Here is a 23624-nt window from a genome sequence, read left to right as displayed (position 1 = left end):
ATGCTCATATTCAGTTATAGTCATAGCGCCACCTGCTGGCAACAGGAAGTGACATGTTTAACACTGTTATGGACTCCTAATAACATATAAAAAAGTGCCAGCAAGTGCGAAACATGCTAACAACATACTAGAAGCATGCTAAAACATGCTAGCAAACTCTTAGCTAAGTGCTAAAGCATGCTATTATTGCAATTAAATAGGAATTTGCTGTAACTCAGGCATGGAATGTCCAATCTGCCCCAAACTTCACACTTTTGATAAGCGTTCTGTCCTGAACACATCTACATGATAATATTCAGTTATAGTAATAGCGCCACCTACTGGCAACAGGAAGTGTCATGTTTAACACGTTGATGCCATTCTAGCAACATGTTAAAAATGCCATTGAGGTCTAAACATGCTAGAAACATGTTAAAACATGCTAGCAATACTTAGCTAAGTGCTAAAGCATGCTAATTCAATGAAACAGGATGTTGTTGTTACTCAAGAAGGCAATGTCCAATATGCGCCAAACTTCACACTTTTAATAAACGTTCTGTCCTGAACACATGACCATGCTCATATTCAGTTACAGTCATAGTGCCACCTGCTGGCAACAGGAAGTGACATGTTAAACACTGTTGTGGACATATAAAAACATATAAAAAAAGTGCCAGCAAGTGCTAAACATGCTAACAACATACTAGAAACATGCTAAAACATGCTAGCAAACACTTAGCTAAGTGCTAAAGCATGCTATTGCTGCAATTAAATAGGAATTTGCTGTAACACAGGCATGGAATGTCCAATCTGCCCCAAACTTCACACGTTTGATAAGAGTCATGGCCTGAACACATCTACATGAGAATATTCAGTTATAGTAATAGCGCCACCTGCTGTCAACAGGAAGTGACATGTTTAACACTGTTGTGGTCTCCTAATAACATATATAAAAGAGCCAGCAAGTGCTAAACAGGTTAGCAACATACTAGAAACATGCTAGCAAACACTTAGCTAAGTGATAAAGCATGCTATTACTGCAATTAAATAGGAATTTGCTGTAACTCAGGCATGGAACGTCCAATCTGCCCCAAACTTCACATGTTTGATAAGAATCATGGCCTGAACGCATGCCTATGCTCAAATTCAGTTATAGTAATAGCGCCACCTACTGGCAACAGGAAGTGACATGTTTAACACGTTGATGCCGTTCTAGCAACATGTTAAAAATGCCATTGAGTTCGAAACATGCTAGAAACATATTAAAACATGCTAGCAATACTTAGCTAAGTGCTAAAGCATGCTAATTCAATGAAACAGGACTTTGTTGTTACTCAAGAAGGCAATGTACAATCTACCCCAAACGTCACACGTTTGATAAGAGTTATCTCTTGAACACATGTCCATGCTCATATTTAGTTATAGTCATAGCGCCACCTGCTGGCAACAGGAAGTGACGTTTAACACTGTTCTTGACTCCTAATAACATATAAAAAAATGCCAGTAGGTGCTAAACATCCTACCAACATACTAGAGACATGCTAAAACATAATAGCAAACACTTAGCTAAGTGCTAAAGAATGATATTACTGCAATTAAATATGAATTTGCTGTAACTCAGGCATGGAATGTCCAATCTGCCCCAAACTTCACACTTTTGATAAGCGTTCTGTCCTGAACACATGACCATGCTTATATTCAGTTACAGTCATAGCGCCACCTGCTGGCAACAGGAAGTGACATGTTTAACACTGTTGTGGACTCCTAATAACATATAAAAAAGTGCCAGCAAGTGTTAAACATGCTAACAACATACTAGAAACATGCTAAAACATGCTAGCAAACTCTTAGCCAAGTGCTAAAGCATGCTATTATTGCAATTAAATAGGAATTTGCTGTAACTCAGGCATGGAATGTCCAATCTGCCCCAAACTTCACACTTTTGATAAGAGTCATGGCCTGAACACATCTACATGAGAATGTTCAGTTATAGTAATAGCGCCACCAACTGGCAACAGGAAGTGACATGTTTAACACGTTGATGCCGTTCTAGCAACATGTTAAAACATGCTAACAATGCTTAGCTAAGTTCTAAAGAATGCTAATTCAATGAAACATGACTTTGTTGTTACTCAAGAAGGCAATGTCCAATTTGCACCAAACTTCACATGTTTGATAAGAGTTCTGTCCTGAACACACATCCATGCTCATATTCAGTTATAGTCATAACGCCACCTACTGGCAACAGAAACTGACATGGTTAACACAGTAATGCAGTACTAACCACATAATTATTGTGTACTAAGCATGCTAGAAACAGACTGAACATGCTAGCAACACTTAGCTGAGTCATGAAGCATGCTATTATCACCATTATACAAAACATTTTGTAACTGACTTTGACATACTCTTACTATATATACCTCCTTAAATGTACATTTCCCAACCATGCTCTGCCTTCCTAAAGCCACCGAGTGTTGATGGCACGGGTGCGAGGGCCCTTTCATCGCTGCTTGCAGCTTTAATTATTATTATTCTTCTTCTTCTCCGCATTTAATTGCATTTTTGAGGGCCTAAACATGCTCGAAAACTCACGAAACTTTGCACACGCGTCAGAACTGGCGAAAATTTACATCTGATATAGGTTTCAGAATTGGACGGGGCAAAATGGCTCGATAGCGCCACCTATAAAAGTTCAACGGAGTGCGCCTCCCGCAACGTTCCACGTACGTGCACGAAATTCGGTACATACATGTAATGACCTAATACCTACAAAAAAGTCTCTTGGAGCATAGCCCTAAACACAACAGGAAGTCAGCCATTTTGAACTTCCTCTCAGATTTTTGTGCAGTTTTTGCCATTTTCAGGCCTCGTACTTTAACGAACTCCTCCTACAGTTTTAATCTGATCATCTTCAAATTTGGTGAGTGTAATCTTAAGGCCTTTGCGACGTTAAATTGCGAAGATCTTGAGTTTTCGTCAAAGGGCGGGTCCTCGGCGGCCTGACAAATTTCGATGTTTCGCCATGAAACAGGAAGTTGCTGTAACTCAGGCATGGAATGTCCAATCTGCCCCAAACTTCACACTTTTGATAAGCGTTCTGTCCTGAACACATGACCATGCTCATATTCAGTTACAGTCATAGCGCCACCTGCTGGCAACAGGAAGTGACATGTTTAACACTGATATGGACTCCTAATAACATATAAAAAAGTGCCAGCAAGTGCTAAACATGCTAACAACATAATAGAAGCATGCTAAAACATGCTAGCAAACTCTTAGCTAAGTGCTAAAGCATGCTATTATTGCAATTAAATAGGAATTTGCTGTAACTCAGGCATGGAATGTCCAATCTGCCCCAAACTTCACACTTTTGATAAGCGTTCTGTCCTGAACACATCTACATGAGAAAATTCAGTTATAGTAATAGCGCCACCTACTGGTAACAGGAAGTGACATGTTTAACACTCTTGTGGTCTCCTAATAACATATAAAAAAGAGCCAACAAGTGCTAAACAGGTTAGCAACATACTAGAAACATGCTAGCAAACACTTAGCTAAGTGCTAAAGCATGCTATTACTGCAATTAAATAGGAATTTGCTGTAACTCAGGCATGTAATGTCCAATCTGCCCCAAACTTCACACATTTGATAAGAATCATGGCCTGAACACATGTCTATGCTCAAATTCAGTTATAGTAATAGCACCACCTACTGGCAACAGGAAGTGACATGTTTAACACTTTGATGCCGTTCTAGCAACATGTTAAAAATGCCATTGAGTTCTATACATGCTAGAAACATGTTAAAACATGCTAGCAGTACTTAGCTAAGTGCTAAACCATGCTAATTCAATGAAACAGGACTTTGTTGTTACTCAAGAAGGCAATGTACAATCTACCCCAAACTTCACACGTTTGATAAGAGTTATCTCTTGAACACATGTCCATGCTCATATTTAGTTATAGTCATAGCGCCACCTGCTGGCAACAGGAAGTGACGTTTAACACTGTTCTTGACTCCTAATAACATATAAAAAAATGCAAGTAGGTGCTAAACATCCTACCAACATACTAGAGACTTGCTAAAACATACTAGCAAACACTTAGCTAAGTGCTAAAGAATGATATTACTGCAATTAAATATGAATTTGCTGTAACTCAGGCAAGGAATGTCCAATCTGCCCCAAACTTCACACTTTTGATAAGCGTTCTGTCCTGAACACATGATCATGCTTACAGTCATAGCGCCACCTGCTGGCAGCAGGAAGTGACATGTTTAACACTGTTATGGACTCCTAATAACATATAAAAAAGTGCCAGCAAGTGCTAAACATGCTAACAACATACTAGAAACATGCTAAAACATGCTAGCAAACTCTTAGCTAAGTGCTAAAGCATGCTATTATTGCAATTAAATAGGAATTTGCTGTAATTCAGGCATGGAATGTCCAATCTGCCCCAAACTTCACACATTTGATAAGAATCATGGCCTGAACACATGTCTATGCTCAAATTCAGTTATAGTAATAGCGCCACCTACTGGCAACAGGAAGTGACATGTTTAACACTTTTATGCCGTTCTAGCAACATGTTAAAAATGCCATTGAGTTCTAAACATGCTAGAAACATGTTAAAACATGCTAACAATGCTTAGCTAAGTGCTAAAGAATGTTAATTCAATGAAACATGACTTTGTTGTTACTCAAGAAGGCAATGTCCAATTTGCACCAAACTTCACACGTTTGATAAGAGTTCTGTCCTGAACACACATCCATGCTCATATTCAGTTATAGCCATAACGCCACCTACTGGCAACAGAAACTGACATGGTTAACACCGTAATGCAGTACTAACCACATAATTATTGTGTACTAAGCATGCTAGAAACAGACTAAACATGCTAGCAACACTTAGCTGAGTCATGAAGCATGCTATTATCACCATTATACAAAACATTTTGTAACTGACTTTGACATACTCTTACTATATATACCTCCTTAAATGTACATTTCCCAACCATGCTCTGTCTTCCTAAAGCCACCGAGTGTTGATGGCACGGGTGCGAGGGCCCTTTCATCGCTGCTTGCAGCTTTAATTATTATTATTCTTCTCCGCATTGAATTGCATTTTTGAGGGCCTAAACATGCGCGAAAACTCACGAAACTTTGCACACGCGTCAGAACTGGCGAAAATTTACATCTGATATAGGTTTCAGAATTGGACGGGGCAAAATGGCTCGATAGCGCCACCTATAAAAGTTCAACGGAGTGCGCCTCCTGCAACGTTCCACGTACGTGCACGAAATTCGGTACATACGTGTAATGACCTAATACCTACAAAAAAGTCTCTTGGAGCATAGCCCTAAACACAACAGGAAGTCAGCCATTTTGAACTTCCTCTCAGATTTTTGTGCAGTTTTTGCCATTTTCAGGCCTCGTACTTTAACGAACTCCTCCTACAGTTTTAATCTGATCATCTTCAAATTTGGTGAGTGTAATCTTAAGGCCTTTGCGACGTTAAATTGCGAAGATCTTGAGTTTTCGTCGAAGGGCGGGTCCTCGGCGGCCTTACAAATTTCGATGTTTCGCCATGAAACAGGAAGTTGCTGTAACTCAGGCATGGAATGTCCAATCTCCCCCAAACTTCACACGTTTGATAAGAGTTCTGTCCTGAACACATGGCCATGCTCATATTCAGTTATAGTCATAGCGCCACCTGCTGGCAACAGGAAGTGACATGTTTAACACTGTTATGGACTCCTAATAACATATAAAAAAGTGCCAGCAAGTGCGAAACATGCTAACAACATACTAGAAGCATGCTAAAACATGCTAGCAAACTCTTAGCTAAGTGCTAAAGCATGCTATTATTGCAATTAAATAGGAATTTGCTGTAACTCAGGCATGGAATGTCCAATCTGCCCCAAACTTCACACTTTTGATAAGCGTTCTGTCCTGAACACATCTACATGATAATATTCAGTTATAGTAATAGCGCCACCTACTGGCAACAGGAAGTGTCATGTTTAACACGTTGATGCCATTCTAGCAACATGTTAAAAATGCCATTGAGGTCTAAACATGCTAGAAACATGTTAAAACATGCTAGCAATACTTAGCTAAGTGCTAAAGCATGCTAATTCAATGAAACAGGATGTTGTTGTTACTCAAGAAGGCAATGTCCAATATGCGCCAAACTTCACACTTTTAATAAACGTTCTGTCCTGAACACATGACCATGCTCATATTCAGTTACAGTCATAGTGCCACCTGCTGGCAACAGGAAGTGACATGTTAAACACTGTTGTGGACATATAAAAACATATAAAAAAAGTGCCAGCAAGTGCTAAACATGCTAACAACATACTAGAAACATGCTAAAACATGCTAGCAAACACTTAGCTAAGTGCTAAAGCATGCTATTGCTGCAATTAAATAGGAATTTGCTGTAACACAGGCATGGAATGTCCAATCTGCCCCAAACTTCACACGTTTGATAAGAGTCATGGCCTGAACACATCTACATGAGAATATTCAGTTATAGTAATAGCGCCACCTGCTGTCAACAGGAAGTGACATGTTTAACACTGTTGTGGTCTCCTAATAACATATATAAAAGAGCCAGCAAGTGCTAAACAGGTTAGCAACATACTAGAAACATGCTAGCAAACACTTAGCTAAGTGATAAAGCATGCTATTACTGCAATTAAATAGGAATTTGCTGTAACTCAGGCATGGAACGTCCAATCTGCCCCAAACTTCACATGTTTGATAAGAATCATGGCCTGAACGCATGCCTATGCTCAAATTCAGTTATAGTAATAGCGCCACCTACTGGCAACAGGAAGTGACATGTTTAACACGTTGATGCCGTTCTAGCAACATGTTAAAAATGCCATTGAGTTCTAAACATGCTAGAAACATATTAAAACATGCTAGCAATACTTAGCTAAGTGCTAAAGCATGCTAATTCAATGAAACAGGACTTTGTTGTTACTCAAGAAGGCAATGTACAATCTACCCCAAACGTCACACGTTTGATAAGAGTTATCTCTTGAACACATGTCCATGCTCATATTTAGTTATAGTCATAGCGCCACCTGCTGGCAACAGGAAGTGACGTTTAACACTGTTCTTGACTCCTAATAACATATAAAAAAATGCCAGTAGGTGCTAAACATCCTACCAACATACTAGAGACATGCTAAAACATAATAGCAAACACTTAGCTAAGTGCTAAAGAATGATATTACTGCAATTAAATATGAATTTGCTGTAACTCAGGCATGGAATGTCCAATCTGCCCCAAACTTCACACTTTTGATAAGCGTTCTGTCCTGAACACATGACCATGCTTATATTCAGTTACAGTCATAGCGCCACCTGCTGGCAACAGGAAGTGACATGTTTAACACTGTTGTGGACTCCTAATAACATATAAAAAAGTGCCAGCAAGTGTTAAACATGCTAACAACATACTAGAAACATGCTAAAACATGCTAGCAAACTCTTAGCCAAGTGCTAAAGCATGCTATTATTGCAATTAAATAGGAATTTGCTGTAACTCAGGCATGGAATGTCCAATCTGCCCCAAACTTCACACTTTTGATAAGAGTCATGGCCTGAACACATCTACATGAGAATGTTCAGTTATAGTAATAGCGCCACCAACTGGCAACAGGAAGTGACATGTTTAACACGTTGATGCCGTTCTAGCAACATGTTAAAACATGCTAACAATGCTTAGCTAAGTTCTAAAGAATGCTAATTCAATGAAACATGACTTTGTTGTTACTCAAGAAGGCAATGTCCAATTTGCACCAAACTTCACATGTTTGATAAGAGTTCTGTCCTGAACACACATCCATGCTCATATTCAGTTATAGTCATAACGCCACCTACTGGCAACAGAAACTGACATGGTTAACACAGTAATGCAGTACTAACCACATAATTATTGTGTACTAAGCATGCTAGAAACAGACTGAACATGCTAGCAACACTTAGCTGAGTCATGAAGCATGCTATTATCACCATTATACAAAACATTTTGTAACTGACTTTGACATACTCTTACTATATATACCTCCTTAAATGTACATTTCCCAACCATGCTCTGCCTTCCTAAAGCCACCGAGTGTTGATGGCACGGGTGCGAGGGCCCTTTCATCGCTGCTTGCAGCTTTAATTAGGGCCCGAGCACCGATGGTGAGAGGACCCTATTGTTTTTGCTCCGTTTATTATTATTCTTCTTCTCCAAAGTGAATCGCTTTTTAGAGGGCCTAAACATGCTCGAAAACTCATGAAACTTTGCACACGCTTCAGAAGTGGTGAAAATTTACGTGTGATATGGTTTTCAGAATTGTGGGGGGCAAATTCGGTAAATTATTGCCCCCACATTTTGCCCCGGCTCCTGGTTTCACGTACAGGTATGAAATTTGGTACATACATGTAATGACCCAATACCTACAGAAAAGTCTCTTGGAGCATAGCCCTAAACACAACAGGAAGTGAGCTATTTTGAACTTCCTCCTGGATTTTGGGCATTTTTCGTAATTTCCTGATGTTGTACTTTAACGAACTCCTCCTACAGATTTGATCTGATACTCTTCAAATTTGGTGAGTGTAATCTTAAGGCCTTTGTGACGTTAAATTGCGAAGATCTAGAGTTTTCGTCGAAGGGTGTGCCCTCGGCGGCCTGACAAACATCTATCTATAAATTACAGGAACGTCTGTCTGTCTGTCTGTCTGTGTGTGTGTGTGTCTGTTCCTCGCATATCTCTCGAACCGTTAGTCCGATTGATTTCAAACTCGACAGGTGTCTTGCCACGGGCACGAGTAAGTGCAGTGCCAAGTTTGACATTGTTTGGATGAGAAATGCAAAAGATATCGTTAAATATATCATTTTTAGAAGGTTGTGGTTTAAAAATAAACATTCTGACATTAGAGAGTTGTATCGGTCAAAGAAGCCCCAAGAAGGCTGTGGTTTAAAAATAAACATTCTGACATAAACACTCAGTCAGCTACACTGTTTACTTCTGAATATTATAGTTTGGTTCCCGAACGTGATAAATCCATCTATCTATAAATTACAGAAACGTCCGTCTGTCTGTCTGTGTGTTATTCGCATATCTCTCGAATGTGAGATAACCACTAAATGTGTGAAAACCACTATTTTCTGTTTCAAACTTTCACATAGCATCTTTAGGTTATAACAACATTGAAAATCAAAATCTGGATTTGAATTTTTTAAGATTTATTATAAAAACGGATTATTTTTTCCCAAAAATGCAATAAATTCATGACTTTTTTTTTTTTTTTAAATGCTATTAATCCATTGAATCAATATAAAGTTATTTTTGATCATATTGCCATCGCAAGAAATATCTCCTGAACTTTTTTGACGGCGATCAGCTCACAAAAACTGATTTTGCACGGGCACTTTGCACTGCTCCCTGAATCGAGGTGCTTATTCATTTGTGGATGTAAACTGAATCTGTAAGTCAGCTATGCTGTTAGTGTTTACTTCTGAATATTATATTTCATTCTGGTGCGCTTAACGTTGTCGCTACTGTGTAATAGTAGCCTATGCTATTCACCAACTAAACATATCCTATTCAATGCGTTCACAGTCTCTTTCACGGGCATCATTTGTAGTTGCCTATTCACAAACTGTTTGCTCAAGCATAGCGTTTTCTCGGAGTTCACTGTGTGCTTTTTACCATGCACAAATAAAAATGTCACTGAACTTTTGCTGTGTAATTGTAACAATAAGCACACACCAAACCAACAATTACTAAAAACACACACAAAAACTGATTTTGCACGGGCATTTTTTGCACTAGTTCACCCAATTTCGGCCTTTTGGTGATATATGCATGATCAGATAAGTTCAATATTAATGTTGCTTGCAGTTCTGATGTTGCTAGGCAACCACAGACAGCCTGCAGTAACTCAGGCATACAATTTTCAATCTGCCACAAACTTCACATGTTTGATAAGAGTCCTGTCCTGAACACATGCCAATGCTCATTATGATTATAGCAATAGCACCACCTGCTGGTAGCAGGAAGTGTGGCAAATACAAAACGTGCTCGAAAAATCATGAAACTTTGCACACGCTTCAGAAGTGGTGACAATTTACGTGTGATGTGGTTTTAAAAATTGGGTGGGGCAAAATGGCTTACTTATTGCCCCTACATTTTGCCCCGGCTCGACGTTTCACGTACAGGTATGAAATTTGGTACACACATGTAAAGACCCAATACCTACAAAAAAGTCTCTTGGAGCATAGCCCTAAACACAACAGGAAGTCAGTTATTTTGAACTTCCTGTCAGATTTTGGGCAGTTTTTGCCATTTCCTGATGTTGTACTTTAACAAACTCCTACAGTTTTGATCTGATCCTCTTCAAATTTGGTGAGTGTAATCTTAAGGCCTTTCCTAAAGGTGCCGGGTGGCGGTGGCAGGGGTGCGAGGGCCCTTTTCATCGCTGCTTGCAGCTTTAATTAGGGCCCGAGCACCGATGGTGAGAGGACCCTATTGTTTTTGCTCCGTTTATTATTATTCTTCTTCTCCAAAGTGAATCGCTTTTTAGAGGGCCTAAACATGCTCGAAAACTCATGAAACTTTGCACACGCTTCAGAAGTGGTGAAAATTTACGTGTGATATGGTTTTCAGAATTGGGGGGGGCAAATTCGGTAAATTATTGCCCCCACATTTTGCCCCGGCTCCTGGTTTCACGTACAGGTATGAAATTTGGTACATACATGTAATGACCCAATACCTACAGAAAAGTCTCTTGGAGCATAGCCCTAAACACAACAGGAAGTGAGCTATTTTGAACTTCCTCCTGGATTTTGGGCATTTTTCGTAATTTCCTGATGTTGTACTTTAACGAACTCCTCCTACAGATTTGATCCGATACTCTTCAAATTTGGTGAGTGTAATCTTAAGGCCTTTGTGACGTTAAATTGCGAAGATCTAGAGTTTTCGTCGAAGGGTGTGCCCTCGGCGGCCTGACAAACATCTATCTATAAATTACAGGAACGTCTGTCTGTCTGTCTGTCTGTGTGTGTGTGTGTCTGTTCCTCGCATATCTCTCGAACCGTTAGTCCGATTGATTTCAAACTCGACAGGTGTCTCGCCACGGGCACGAGTAAGTGCAGTGCCAAGTTTGACATTGTTTGGATGAGAAATGCAAAAGATATCGTTAAATATATCATTTTTAGAAGGTTGTGGTTTAAAAATAAACATTCTGACATTAGAGAGTTGTATCGGTCAAAGAAGCCCCAAGAAGGCTGTGGTTTAAAAATAAACATTCTGACATAAACACTCAGTCAGCTACACTGTTTACTTCTGAATATTATAGTTTGGTTCCCGAACGTGATAAATCCATCTATCTATAAATTACAGAAACGTCCGTCTGTCTGTCTGTGTGTTATTCGCATATCTCTCGAATGTGAGATAACCACTAAATGTGTGAAAACCACTATTTTCTGTTTCAAACTTTCACATAGAATCTTTAGGTTATAACAACATTGAAAATCAAAATCTGGATTTGAATTTTTTAAGATTTATTATAAAAACGGATTATTTTTTCCCAAAAATGCAATAAATTCATGACTTTTTTTTTTTTTTTCAAAATGCTATTAATCCATTGAATCAATATAAAGTTATTTTTGATCATATTGCCATCGCAAGAAATATCTCCTGAACTTTTTTGACGGCGATCAGCTCACAAAAACTGATTTTGCACGGGCACTTTGCACTGCTCCCTGAATCGAGGTGCTTATTCATTTGTGGATGTAAACTGAATCTGTATGTCAGCTATGCTGTTAGTGTTTACTTCTGAATATTATATTTCATTCTGGTGCGCTTAACGTTGTCGCTACTGTGTAATAATAGCCTATGCTATTCACCAACTAAACATATCCTATTCAATGCGTTCACAGTCTCTTTCACGGGCATCATTTGTAGTTGCCTATTCACAAACTGTTTGCTCAAGCATAGCGTTTTCTCGGAGTTCACTGTGTGCTTTTTACCATGCACAAATAAAAATGTCACTGAACTTTTGCTGTGTAATTGTAACAATGAGCACACACCAAACCAACAATTACTAAAAACACACACAAAAACTGATTTTGCACGGGCATTTTTTGCACTAGTTCACCCAATTTCGGCCTTTTGGTGATATATGCATGATCAGATAAGTTCAATATTAATGTTGCTTGCAGTTCTGATGTTGCTAGGCAACCACAGACAGCCTGCAGTAACTCAGGCATACAATTTTCAATCTGCCACAAACTTCACATGTTTGATAAGACTCCTGTCCTGAACACATGCCAATGCTCATTATGATTATAGCAATAGCACCACCTGCTGGTAGCAGGAAGTGTGGCAAATACAAAACGTGCTCGAAAAATCATGAAACTTTGCACACGCTTCAGAAGTGGTGACAATTTACGTGTGATGTGGTTTTAAAAATTGGGTGGGGCAAAATGGCTTACTTATTGCCCCTACATTTTGCCCCGGCTCGACGTTTCACGTACAGGTATGAAATTTGGTACACACATGTAAAGACCCAATACCTACAAAAAAGTCTCTTGGAGCATAGCCCTAAACACAACAGGAAGTCAGTTATTTTGAACTTCCTGTCAGATTTTGGGCAGTTTTTGCCATTTCCTGATGTTGTACTTTAACAAACTCCTCCTACAGTTTTGATCTGATCCTCTTCAAATTTGGTGAGTGTAATCTTAAGGCCTTTCCTAAAGGTGCCGGGTGGCGGTGGCAGGGGTGCGAGGGCCCTTTTCATCGCTGCTTGCAGCTTTAATTAGGGCCCGAGCACCGATGGTGTGAGGACCCTCTTGGAATTGCTCTGTTTATTATTATTATTATTATTCTTCTCCGCATTGAATTGCATTTTTGAGGGCCTAAACATGCGCGAAAACTCACGAAACTTTGCACACGCGTCAGAACTGGCGAAAATTTACATCTGATATAGGTTTCAGAATTGGACGGGGCAAAATGGCTCGATAGCGCCACCTATAAAAGTTCAACGGAGTGCGCCTCCTGCAACGTTCCACGTACGTGCACGAAATTCGGTACATACGTGTAATGACCTAATACCTACAAAAAAGTCTCTTGGAGCATAGCCCTAAACACAACAGGAAGTCAGCCATTTTGAACTTCCTCTCAGATTTTTGTGCAGTTTTTGCCATTTTCAGGCCTCGTACTTTAACGAACTCCTCCTACAGTTTTAATCTGATCATCTTCAAATTTGGTGAGTGTAATCTTAAGGCCTTTGCGACGTTAAATTGCGAAGATCTTGAGTTTTCGTCGAAGGGCGGGTCCTCGGCGGCCTTACAAATTTCGATGTTTCGCCATGAAACAGGAAGTTGCTGTAACTCAGGCATGGAATGTCCAATCTCCCCCAAACTTCACACGTTTGATAAGAGTTCTGTCCTGAACACATGGCCATGCTCATATTCAGTTATAGTCATAGCGCCACCTGCTGGCAACAGGAAGTGACATGTTTAACACTGTTATGGACTCCTAATAACATATAAAAAAGTGCCAGCAAGTGCGAAACATGCTAACAACATACTAGAAGCATGCTAAAACATGCTAGCAAACTCTTAGCTAAGTGCTAAAGCATGCTATTATTGCAATTAAATAGGAATTTGCTGTAACTCAGGCATGGAATGTCCAATCTGCCCCAAACTTCACACTTTTGATAAGCGTTCTGTCCTGAACACATCTACATGATAATATTCAGTTATAGTAATAGCGCCACCTACTGGCAACAGGAAGTGTCATGTTTAACACGTTGATGCCATTCTAGCAACATGTTAAAAATGCCATTGAGGTCTAAACATGCTAGAAACATGTTAAAACATGCTAGCAATACTTAGCTAAGTGCTAAAGCATGCTAATTCAATGAAACAGGATGTTGTTGTTACTCAAGAAGGCAATGTCCAATATGCGCCAAACTTCACACTTTTAATAAACGTTCTGTCCTGAACACATGACCATGCTCATATTCAGTTACAGTCATAGTGCCACCTGCTGGCAACAGGAAGTGACATGTTAAACACTGTTGTGGACATATAAAAACATAAAAAAAGTGCCAGCAAGTGCTAAACATGCTAACAACATACTAGAAACATGCTAAAACATGCTAGCAAACACTTAGCTAAGTGCTAAAGCATGCTATTGCTGCAATTAAATAGGAATTTGCTGTAACACAGGCATGGAATGTCCAATCTGCCCCAAACTTCACACGTTTGATAAGAGTCATGGCCTGAACACATCTACATGAGAATATTCAGTTATAGTAATAGCGCCACCTGCTGTCAACAGGAAGTGACATGTTTAACACTGTTGTGGTCTCCTAATAACATATATAAAATAGCCAGCAAGTGCTAAACAGGTTAGCAACATACTAGAAACATGCTAGCAAACACTTAGCTAAGTGATAAAGCATGCTATTACTGCAATTAAATAGGAATTTGCTGTAACTCAGGCATGGAACGTCCAATCTGCCCCAAACTTCACATGTTTGATAAGAATCATGGCCTGAACGCATGCCTATGCTCAAATTCAGTTATAGTAATAGCGCCACCTACTGGCAACAGGAAGTGACATGTTTAACACGTTGATGCCGTTCTAGCAACATGTTAAAAATGCCATTGAGTTCTAAACATGCTAGAAACATATTAAAACATGCTAGCAATACTTAGCTAAGTGCTAAAGCATGCTAATTCAATGAAACAGGACTTTGTTGTTACTCAAGAAGGCAATGTACAATCTACCCCAAACGTCACACGTTTGATAAGAGTTATCTCTTGAACACATGTCCATGCTCATATTTAGTTATAGTCATAGCGCCACCTGCTGGCAACAGGAAGTGACGTTTAACACTGTTCTTGACTCCTAATAACATATAAAAAAATGCCAGTAGGTGCTAAACATCCTACCAACATACTAGAGACATGCTAAAACATAATAGCAAACACTTAGCTAAGTGCTAAAGAATGATATTACTGCAATTAAATATGAATTTGCTGTAACTCAGGCATGGAATGTCCAATCTGCCCCAAACTTCACACTTTTGATAAGCGTTCTGTCCTGAACACATGACCATGCTTATATTCAGTTACAGTCATAGCGCCACCTGCTGGCAACAGGAAGTGACATGTTTAACACTGTTGTGGACTCCTAATAACATATAAAAAAGTGCCAGCAAGTGTTAAACATGCTAACAACATACTAGAAACATGCTAAAACATGCTAGCAAACTCTTAGCCAAGTGCTAAAGCATGCTATTATTGCAATTAAATAGGAATTTGCTGTAACTCAGGCATGGAATGTCCAATCTGCCCCAAACTTCACACTTTTGATAAGAGTCATGGCCTGAACACATCTACATGAGAATGTTCAGTTATAGTAATAGCGCCACCAACTGGCAACAGGAAGTGACATGTTTAACACGTTGATGCCGTTCTAGCAACATGTTAAAACATGCTAACAATGCTTAGCTAAGTTCTAAAGAATGCTAATTCAATGAAACATGACTTTGTTGTTACTCAAGAAGGCAATGTCCAATTTGCACCAAACTTCACATGTTTGATAAGAGTTCTGTCCTGAACACACATCCATGCTCATATTCAGTTATAGTCATAACGCCACCTACTGGCAACAGAAACTGACATGGTTAACACAGTAATGCAGTACTAACCACATAATTATTGTGTACTAAGCATGCTAGAAACAGACTGAACATGCTAGCAACACTTAGCTGAGTCATGAAGCATGCTATTATCACCATTATACAAAACATTTTGTAACTGACTTTGACATACTCTTACTATATATACCTCCTTAAATGTACATTTCCCAACCATGCTCTGCCTTCCTAAAGCCACCGAGTGCTGATGGCACGGGTGCGAGGGCCCTTTCATCGCTGCTTGCAGCTTTAATTATTATTATTATTCTTCTCCAAAGTGAATCGCTTTTTAGAGGGCCTAAACATGCTCGAAAACTCATGAAACTTTGCACACGCTTCAGAAGTGGTGAAAATTTACGTGTGATATGGTTTTCAAAATTGGGTGGGGTAAATTCGGTAAATTATTGCCCCCACATTTTGCCCCGGCTCCTGGTTTCACTTACAGGTATGAAATTTGGTACATACATGTAATGACCCAATACCTACAAAAAAGTCTCTTGGAGCATAGCCCTAAACACAACAGGAAGTGAGCTATTTTGAACTTCCTCCTAGATTTTGGGCATTTTTCGTAATTTCCTGATGTTGTACTTTAACGAACTCCTCCTACAGTTTTGATCTGATCCTCTTCAAATTTGGTGAGTGTAATCTGAAGGCCTTTGCGACGTTAAATTGCGAAGATCTTGAGTTTTCGTCGAAGGGTGTGCCCTCGGCGGCCTGACAAACGTTCACCCAATTTCGGCCTTTTGGTGATATATGCATGATCAGATAAGTTCAATAATAATGTTGCTTGCAGTTCCGATGTTGCTAGGCAACCACAGACAGCCTGCAGTAACTCAGCCATACATTTTTCAATCTGTCCCAAACTTCACATGTTTGATAAGAGTCCTGTCCTGAACACATGACCAAGCTCATATTAGGTTATAGGAATAGCGCCACCTGCTGGTAGCAGGAAGTGTGGCAAATACAAAACATGCTCGAAAAATCATGAAACTTTGCACACGCCTCAGAAGTGGTGAAAATTTACGTGTGATATGGTTTTCAGAATTGGGGGGGCAAATTCGGTAAATTATTGCCCCCACATTTTACCCTGGCTCCTGGTTTCACGTACAGGTATGAAATTTGGTACATGCATGTATTGACCCAATACCTACAGAAAAGTCTCTTGGAGCATAGCCCTAAACACAACAGGAAGTGATCTATTTTGAACTTCTTCCTAGATTTTGGACATTTTTCGTAATTTCCTGATGTTGTACTTTAACATACTCCTCCTACAGTTTTGATCTGATTCTCTTCAAATTTGGTGAGTGTAATCTTAAGGCATTTCCTAAAGGCGCCGGGTGGCGGTGGCAGGGGTGCGAGGGCCCTTTCATCGCTGCTTGCAGCTTTAATTATTATTATTATTATTATTATTCTCCGCATTGAATTGCATTTTTGAGGGCCTAAACATGCGCGAAAACTCACGAAACTTTGCACACGCGTCAGAACTGGCGAAAATTTACATCTGATATAGGTTTCAGAATTGGACGGGGCAAAATGGCTCGATAGCGCCACCTATAAAAGTTCAACGGAGTGCGCCTCCCGCAACGTTCAACGTACGTGCACGAAATTCGGTACATATGTGTAATGACCTAATACCTACAAAAAAGTCTCTTGGAGCATAGCCCTAAACACAACAGGAAGTCAGCCATTTTGAACTTCCTCTCAGATTTTTGTGCAGTTTTTGCCATTTTCAGGCCTCGTACTTTAACGAACTCCTCCTACAGTTTTAATCTGATCATCTTCAAATTTGGTGAGTGTAATCTTAAGGCCTTTGCGACGTTAAATTGCGAAGATCTTGAGTTTTCGTCGAAGGGCGGGTCCTCGGCGGCCTTACAAATTTCGATGTTTCGCCATGAAACAGGAAGTTGCTGTAACTCAGGCATGGAATGTCCAATCTGCCCCAAACTTCACACGTTTGATAAGAGTTCTGTCCTGAACACATGGCCATGCTCATATTCAGTTATAGTCATAGCGCCACCTGCTGGCAACAGGAAGTGACATGTTTAACACTGTTATGGACTCCTAATAACATATAAAAAAGTGCCAGCAAGTGCTAAACATGCTAACAACATACTAGAAGCATGCTAAAACATGCTAGCAAACTCTTAGCTAAGTGCTAAAGCATGCTATTATTGCAATTAAATAGGAATTTGCTGTAACTCAGGCATGGAATGTCCAATCTGCCCCAAACTTCACACTTTTGATAAGCGTTCTGTCCTGAACACATCTACATGATAATATTCAGTTATAGTAATAGCGCCACCTACTGGCAACAGGAAGTGTCATGTTTAACACGTTGATGCCATTCTAGCAACATGTTAAAAATGCCATTGAGGTCTAAACATGCTAGAAACATGTTAAAACATGCTAGCTAATGTTAAAACATGCTAGCAATACTTAGCTAAGTGGTAAAGCATGCTAATTCAATGAAACAGGATGTTGTTGTTACTCAATAAGGCAATGTCCAATATGCGCCAAACTTCACACTTTTAATAAACGTTCTGTCCTGAACACATGACCATGCTCATATTCAGTTACAGTCATAGTGCCACCTGCTGGCAACAGGAAGTGACATGTTAAACACTGTTGTGGACATATAAAAACATATAAAAAAAGTGCCAGCAAGTGCTAAACATGCTAACAACATACTAGAAACATGCTAAAACATGCTAGCAAACACTTAGCTAAGTGCTAAAGCATGCTATTGCTGCAATTAAATAGGAATTTGCTGTAACACAGGCATGGAATGTCCAATCTGCCCCAAACTTCACACGTTTGATAAGAGTCATGGCCTGAACACATCTACATGAGAATATTCAGTTATAGTAATAGCGCCACCTGCTGTCAACAGGAAGTGACATGTTTAACACTGTTGTGGTCTCCTAATAACATATATAAAAGAGCCAGCAAGTGCTAAACAGGTTAGCAACATACTAGAAACATGCTAGCAAACACTTAGCTAAGTGATAAAGCATGCTATTACTGCAATTAAATAGGAATTTGCTGTAACTCAGGCATGGAACGTCCAATCTGCCCCAAACTTCACATGTTTGATAAGAATCATGGCCTGAACGCATGCCTATGCTCAAATTCAGTTATAGTAATAGCGCCACCTACTGGCAACAGGAAGTGACATGTTTAACACGTTGATGCCGTTCTAGCAACATGTTAAAAATGCCATTGAGTTCTAAACATGCTAGAAACATATTAAAACATGCTAGCAATACTTAGCTAAGTGCTAAAGCATGCTAATTCAATGAAACAGGACTTTGTTGTTACTCAAGAAGGCAATGTACAATCTACCCCAAACGTCACACGTTTGATAAGAGTTATCTCTTGAACACATGTCCATGCTCATATTTAGTTATAGTCATAGCGCCACCTGCTGGCAACAGGAAGTGACGTTTAACACTGTTCTTGACTCCTAATAACATATAAAAAAATGCCAGTAGGTGCTAAACATCCTACCAACATACTAGAGACATGCTAAAACATAATAGCAAACACTTAGCTAAGTGCTAAAGAATGATATTACTGCAATTAAATATGAATTTGCTGTAACTCAGGCATGGAATGTCCAATCTGCCCCAAACTTCACACTTTTGATAAGCGTTCTGTCCTGAACACATGACCATGCTTATATTCAGTTACAGTCATAGCGCCACCTGCTGGCAACAGGAAGTGACATGTTTAACACTGTTGTGGACTCCTAATAACATATAAAAAAGTGCCAGCAAGTGTTAAACATGCTAACAACATACTAGAAACATGCTAAAACATGCTAGCAAACTCTTAGCCAAGTGCTAAAGCATGCTATTATTGCAATTAAATAGGAATTTGCTGTAACTCAGGCATGGAATGTCCAATCTGCCCCAAACTTCACACTTTTGATAAGAGTCATGGCCTGAACACATCTACATGAGAATGTTCAGTTATAGTAATAGCGCCACCAACTGGCAACAGGAAGTGACATGTTTAACACGTTGATGCCGTTCTAGCAACATGTTTAAACATGCTAACAATGCTTAGCTAAGTTCTAAAGAATGCTAATTCAATGAAACATGACTTTGTTGTTACTCAAGAAGGCAATGTCCAATTTGCACCAAACTTCACATGTTTGATAAGAGTTCTGTCCTGAACACACATCCATGCTCATATTCAGTTATAGTCATAACGCCACCTACTGGCAACAGAAACTGACATGGTTAACACAGTAATGCAGTACTAACCACATAATTATTGTGTACTAAGCATGCTAGAAACAGACTGAACATGCTAGCAACACTTAGCTGAGTCATGAAGCATGCTATTATCACCATTATACAAAACATTTTGTAACTGACTTTGACATACTCTTACTATATATACCTCCTTAAATGTACATTTCCCAACCATGCTCTGCCTTCCTAAAGCCACCGAGTGTTGATGGCACGGGTGCGAGGGCCCTTTCATCGCTGCTTGCAGCTTTAATTAGGGCCCGAGCACCGATGGTGTGAGGACCCTCTTGGAATTGCTCTGTTTATTAGGGCCCGAGCACCGATGGTGAGAGGACCCTATTGTTTTTGCTCCGTTTATTAGGGCCCGAGCACCGATGGTGAGAGGACCCTATTGTTTTTGCTCCGTTTATTATTATTCTTCTTCTCCAAAGTGAATCGCTTTTTAGTGGGCCTAAACATGCTCGAAAACTCATGAAACTTTGCACACGCTTCAGAAGTGGTGAAAATTTACGTGTGATATGGTTTTCAGAATTGTGGGGGGCAAATTCGGTAAATTATTGCCCCCACATTTTGCCCCGGCTCCTGGTTTCACGTACAGGTATGAAATTTGGTACATACATGTAATGACCCAATACCTACAGAAAAGTCTCTTGGAGCATAGCCCTAAACACAACAGGAAGTGAGCTATTTTGAACTTCCTCCTGGATTTTGGGCATTTTTCGTAATTTCCTGATGTTGTACTTTAACGAACTCCTCCTACAGATTTGATCTGATACTCTTCAAATTTGGTGAGTGTAATCTTAAGGCCTTTGTGACGTTAAATTGCGAAGATCTAGAGTTTTCGTCGAAGGGTGTGCCCTCGGCGGCCTGACAAACATCTATCTATAAATTACAGGAACGTCTGTCTGTCTGTCTGTCTGTGTGTGTGTGTGTCTGTTCCTCGCATATCTCTCGAACCGTTAGTCCGATTGATTTCAAACTCGACAGGTGTCTCGCCACGGGCACGAGTAAGTGCAGTGCCACGTTTGACATTGTTTGGATGAGAAATGCAAAAGATATCGTTAAATATATCATTTTTAGAAGGTTGTGGTTTAAAAATAAACATTCTGACATTAGAGAGTTGTATCGGTCAAAGAAGCCCCAAGAAGGCTGTGGTTTAAAAATAAACATTCTGACATAAACACTCAGTCAGCTACACTGTTTACTTCTGAATATTATAGTTTGGTTCCCGAACGTGATAAATCCATCTATCTATAAATTACAGAAACGTCCGTCTGTCTGTCTGTGTGTTATTCGCATATCTCTCGAATGTGAGATAACCACTAAATGTGTGAAAACCACTATTTTCTGTTTCAAACTTTCACATAGCATCTTTAGGTTATAACAACATTGAAAATCAAAATCTGGATTTGAATTTTTTAAGATTTATTATAAAAACGGATTATTTTTTCCCAAAAATGCAATAAATTCATGACTTTTTTTTTTTTTTTCAAAATGCAATTAATCCATTGAATCAATATAAAGTTATTTTTGATCATATTGCCATCGCAAGAAATATCTCCTGAACTTTTTTGACGGCGATCAGCTCACAAAAACTGATTTTGCACGGGCACTTTGCACTGCTCCCTGAATCGAGGTGCTTATTCATTTGTGGATGTAAACTGAATCTGTAAGTCAGCTATGCTGTTAGTGTTTACTTCTGAATATTATATTTCATTCTGGTGCGCTTAACGTTGTCGCTACTGTGTAATAGTAGCCTATGCTATTCACCAACTAAACATATCCTATTCAATGCGTTCACAGTCTCTTTCACGGGCATCATTTGTAGTTGCCTATTCACAAACTGTTTGCTCAAGCATAGCGTTTTCTCAGAGTTCACTGTGTGCTTTTTACCATGCACAAATAAAAATGTCACTGAACTTTTGCTGTGTAATTGTAACAATGAGCACACACCAAACCAACAATTACTAAAAACACACACAAAAACTGATTTTGCACGGGCATTTTTTGCACTAGTTCACCCAATTTCGGCCTTTTGGTGATATATGCATGATCAGATAAGTTCAATATTAATGTTGCTTGCAGTTCCGATGTTGCTAGGCAACCACAGACAGCCTGCAGTAACTTAGGCATACAATTTCCAATCTGCCCCAAACTTCACATGTTTGATAAGAGTCCTGTCCTGAACACATGACCATGCTCATATTTGGTTATAGCAATAGCGCCACCTGCTGGTAGCAGGAAGTGTGGCAAATACAAAACGTGCTCGAAAAATCATGAAACTTTGCACACGCTTCAGAAGTGGTGAAAATTTACGTGTGATATGGTTTTCAAAATTGGGTGGGGCAAAATGGCTTAATTATTGCCCCTACATTTTGCCCTGGCTCGACGTTTCACGTACAGGTATGAAATTTGGTACATACATGTAATGACCCAATACCTACAAAAAAGTCTCTTGGAGCGTAGCCCTAAACACAACAGGAAGTCAGCTATTTTGAACTTCCTCTCAGATTTTGGGCAGTTTTTGCCATTTCCTGATGTTGTACTTTAACAAACTCCTCCTACAGTTTTGATCTGATCCTCTTCAAATTTGGTGAGTGTAATCTTAAGGCCTTTCCTAAAGGTGCCGGGTGGCGGTGGCAGGGGTGCGAGGGCCCTTTCCATCGCTGCTTGCAGCTTTAATTATTATTATTATTATTCTTCTCCAAAGTGAATCGCTTTTTAGAGGGCCTAAACATGCTCGAAAACTCATGAAACTTTGCACACGCTTCAGAAGTGGTGAAAATTTACGTGTGATATGGTTTTCAAAATTGGGTGGGGCAAATTCGGTAAATTATTGCCCCCACATTTTGCCCCGGCTCCTGGTTTCACGCACAGGTATGAAATTTGGTACATACATGTAATGACCCAATACCTACAAAAAAGTCTCTTGGAGCATAGCCCTAAACACAACAGGAAGTGAGCTATTTTGAACTTCCTCCTAGATTTTGGGCATTTTTCGTAATTTCCTGATGTTGTACTTTAACGAACTCCTCCTACAGTTTTGATCTGATCCTCTTCAAATTTGGTGAGTGTAATCTGAAGGCCTTTGCGACGTTAAATTGCGAAGATCTTGAGTTTTCGTCGAAGGGTGTGCCATCGGCGGCCTGACAAACGTTCACCCAATTTCAGCCTTTTGGTGATATATGCATGATCAGATAAGTTCAATAATAATGTTGCTTGCAGTTCCGATGTTGCTAGGCAACCACAGACAGCCTGCAGTAACTCAGCCATACATTTTTCAATCTGCCCCAAACTTCACATGTTTGATAAGAGTCCTGTCCTGAACACATGACCATGCTCATTATGGTTATAGCAATAGCGCCACCTGCTGGTAGCAGGAAGTGTGGCAAATACAAAACGTGCTCGAAAAATCATGAAACTTTGCACACGCTTCAGATGTGGTGAAAATTTACGTGTGATGTGGTTTTCAAAATTGGGTGGGGCAAAATGGCTTACTTATTGCCCCTATATTTTGCCCCGGCTCCTGGTTTCACGTACAGGTATGAAATTTGGTACATACATGTAAAGACCCAATACCTACAAAAAAGTCTCTTGGCGCGTAGCCCTAAACACAACAGGAAGTCAGCTATTTTGAACTTCCTCTCAGATTTTGGGCAGTT

This window comes from Squalius cephalus (genome assembly GCF_949319135.1).
Source record: "Squalius cephalus genome assembly, chromosome: 5".
In the NCBI taxonomy this organism is placed as follows: domain Eukaryota; kingdom Metazoa; phylum Chordata; class Actinopteri; order Cypriniformes; family Leuciscidae; genus Squalius; species Squalius cephalus.
Note: the sequence above shows the minus strand (reverse complement) of the source record.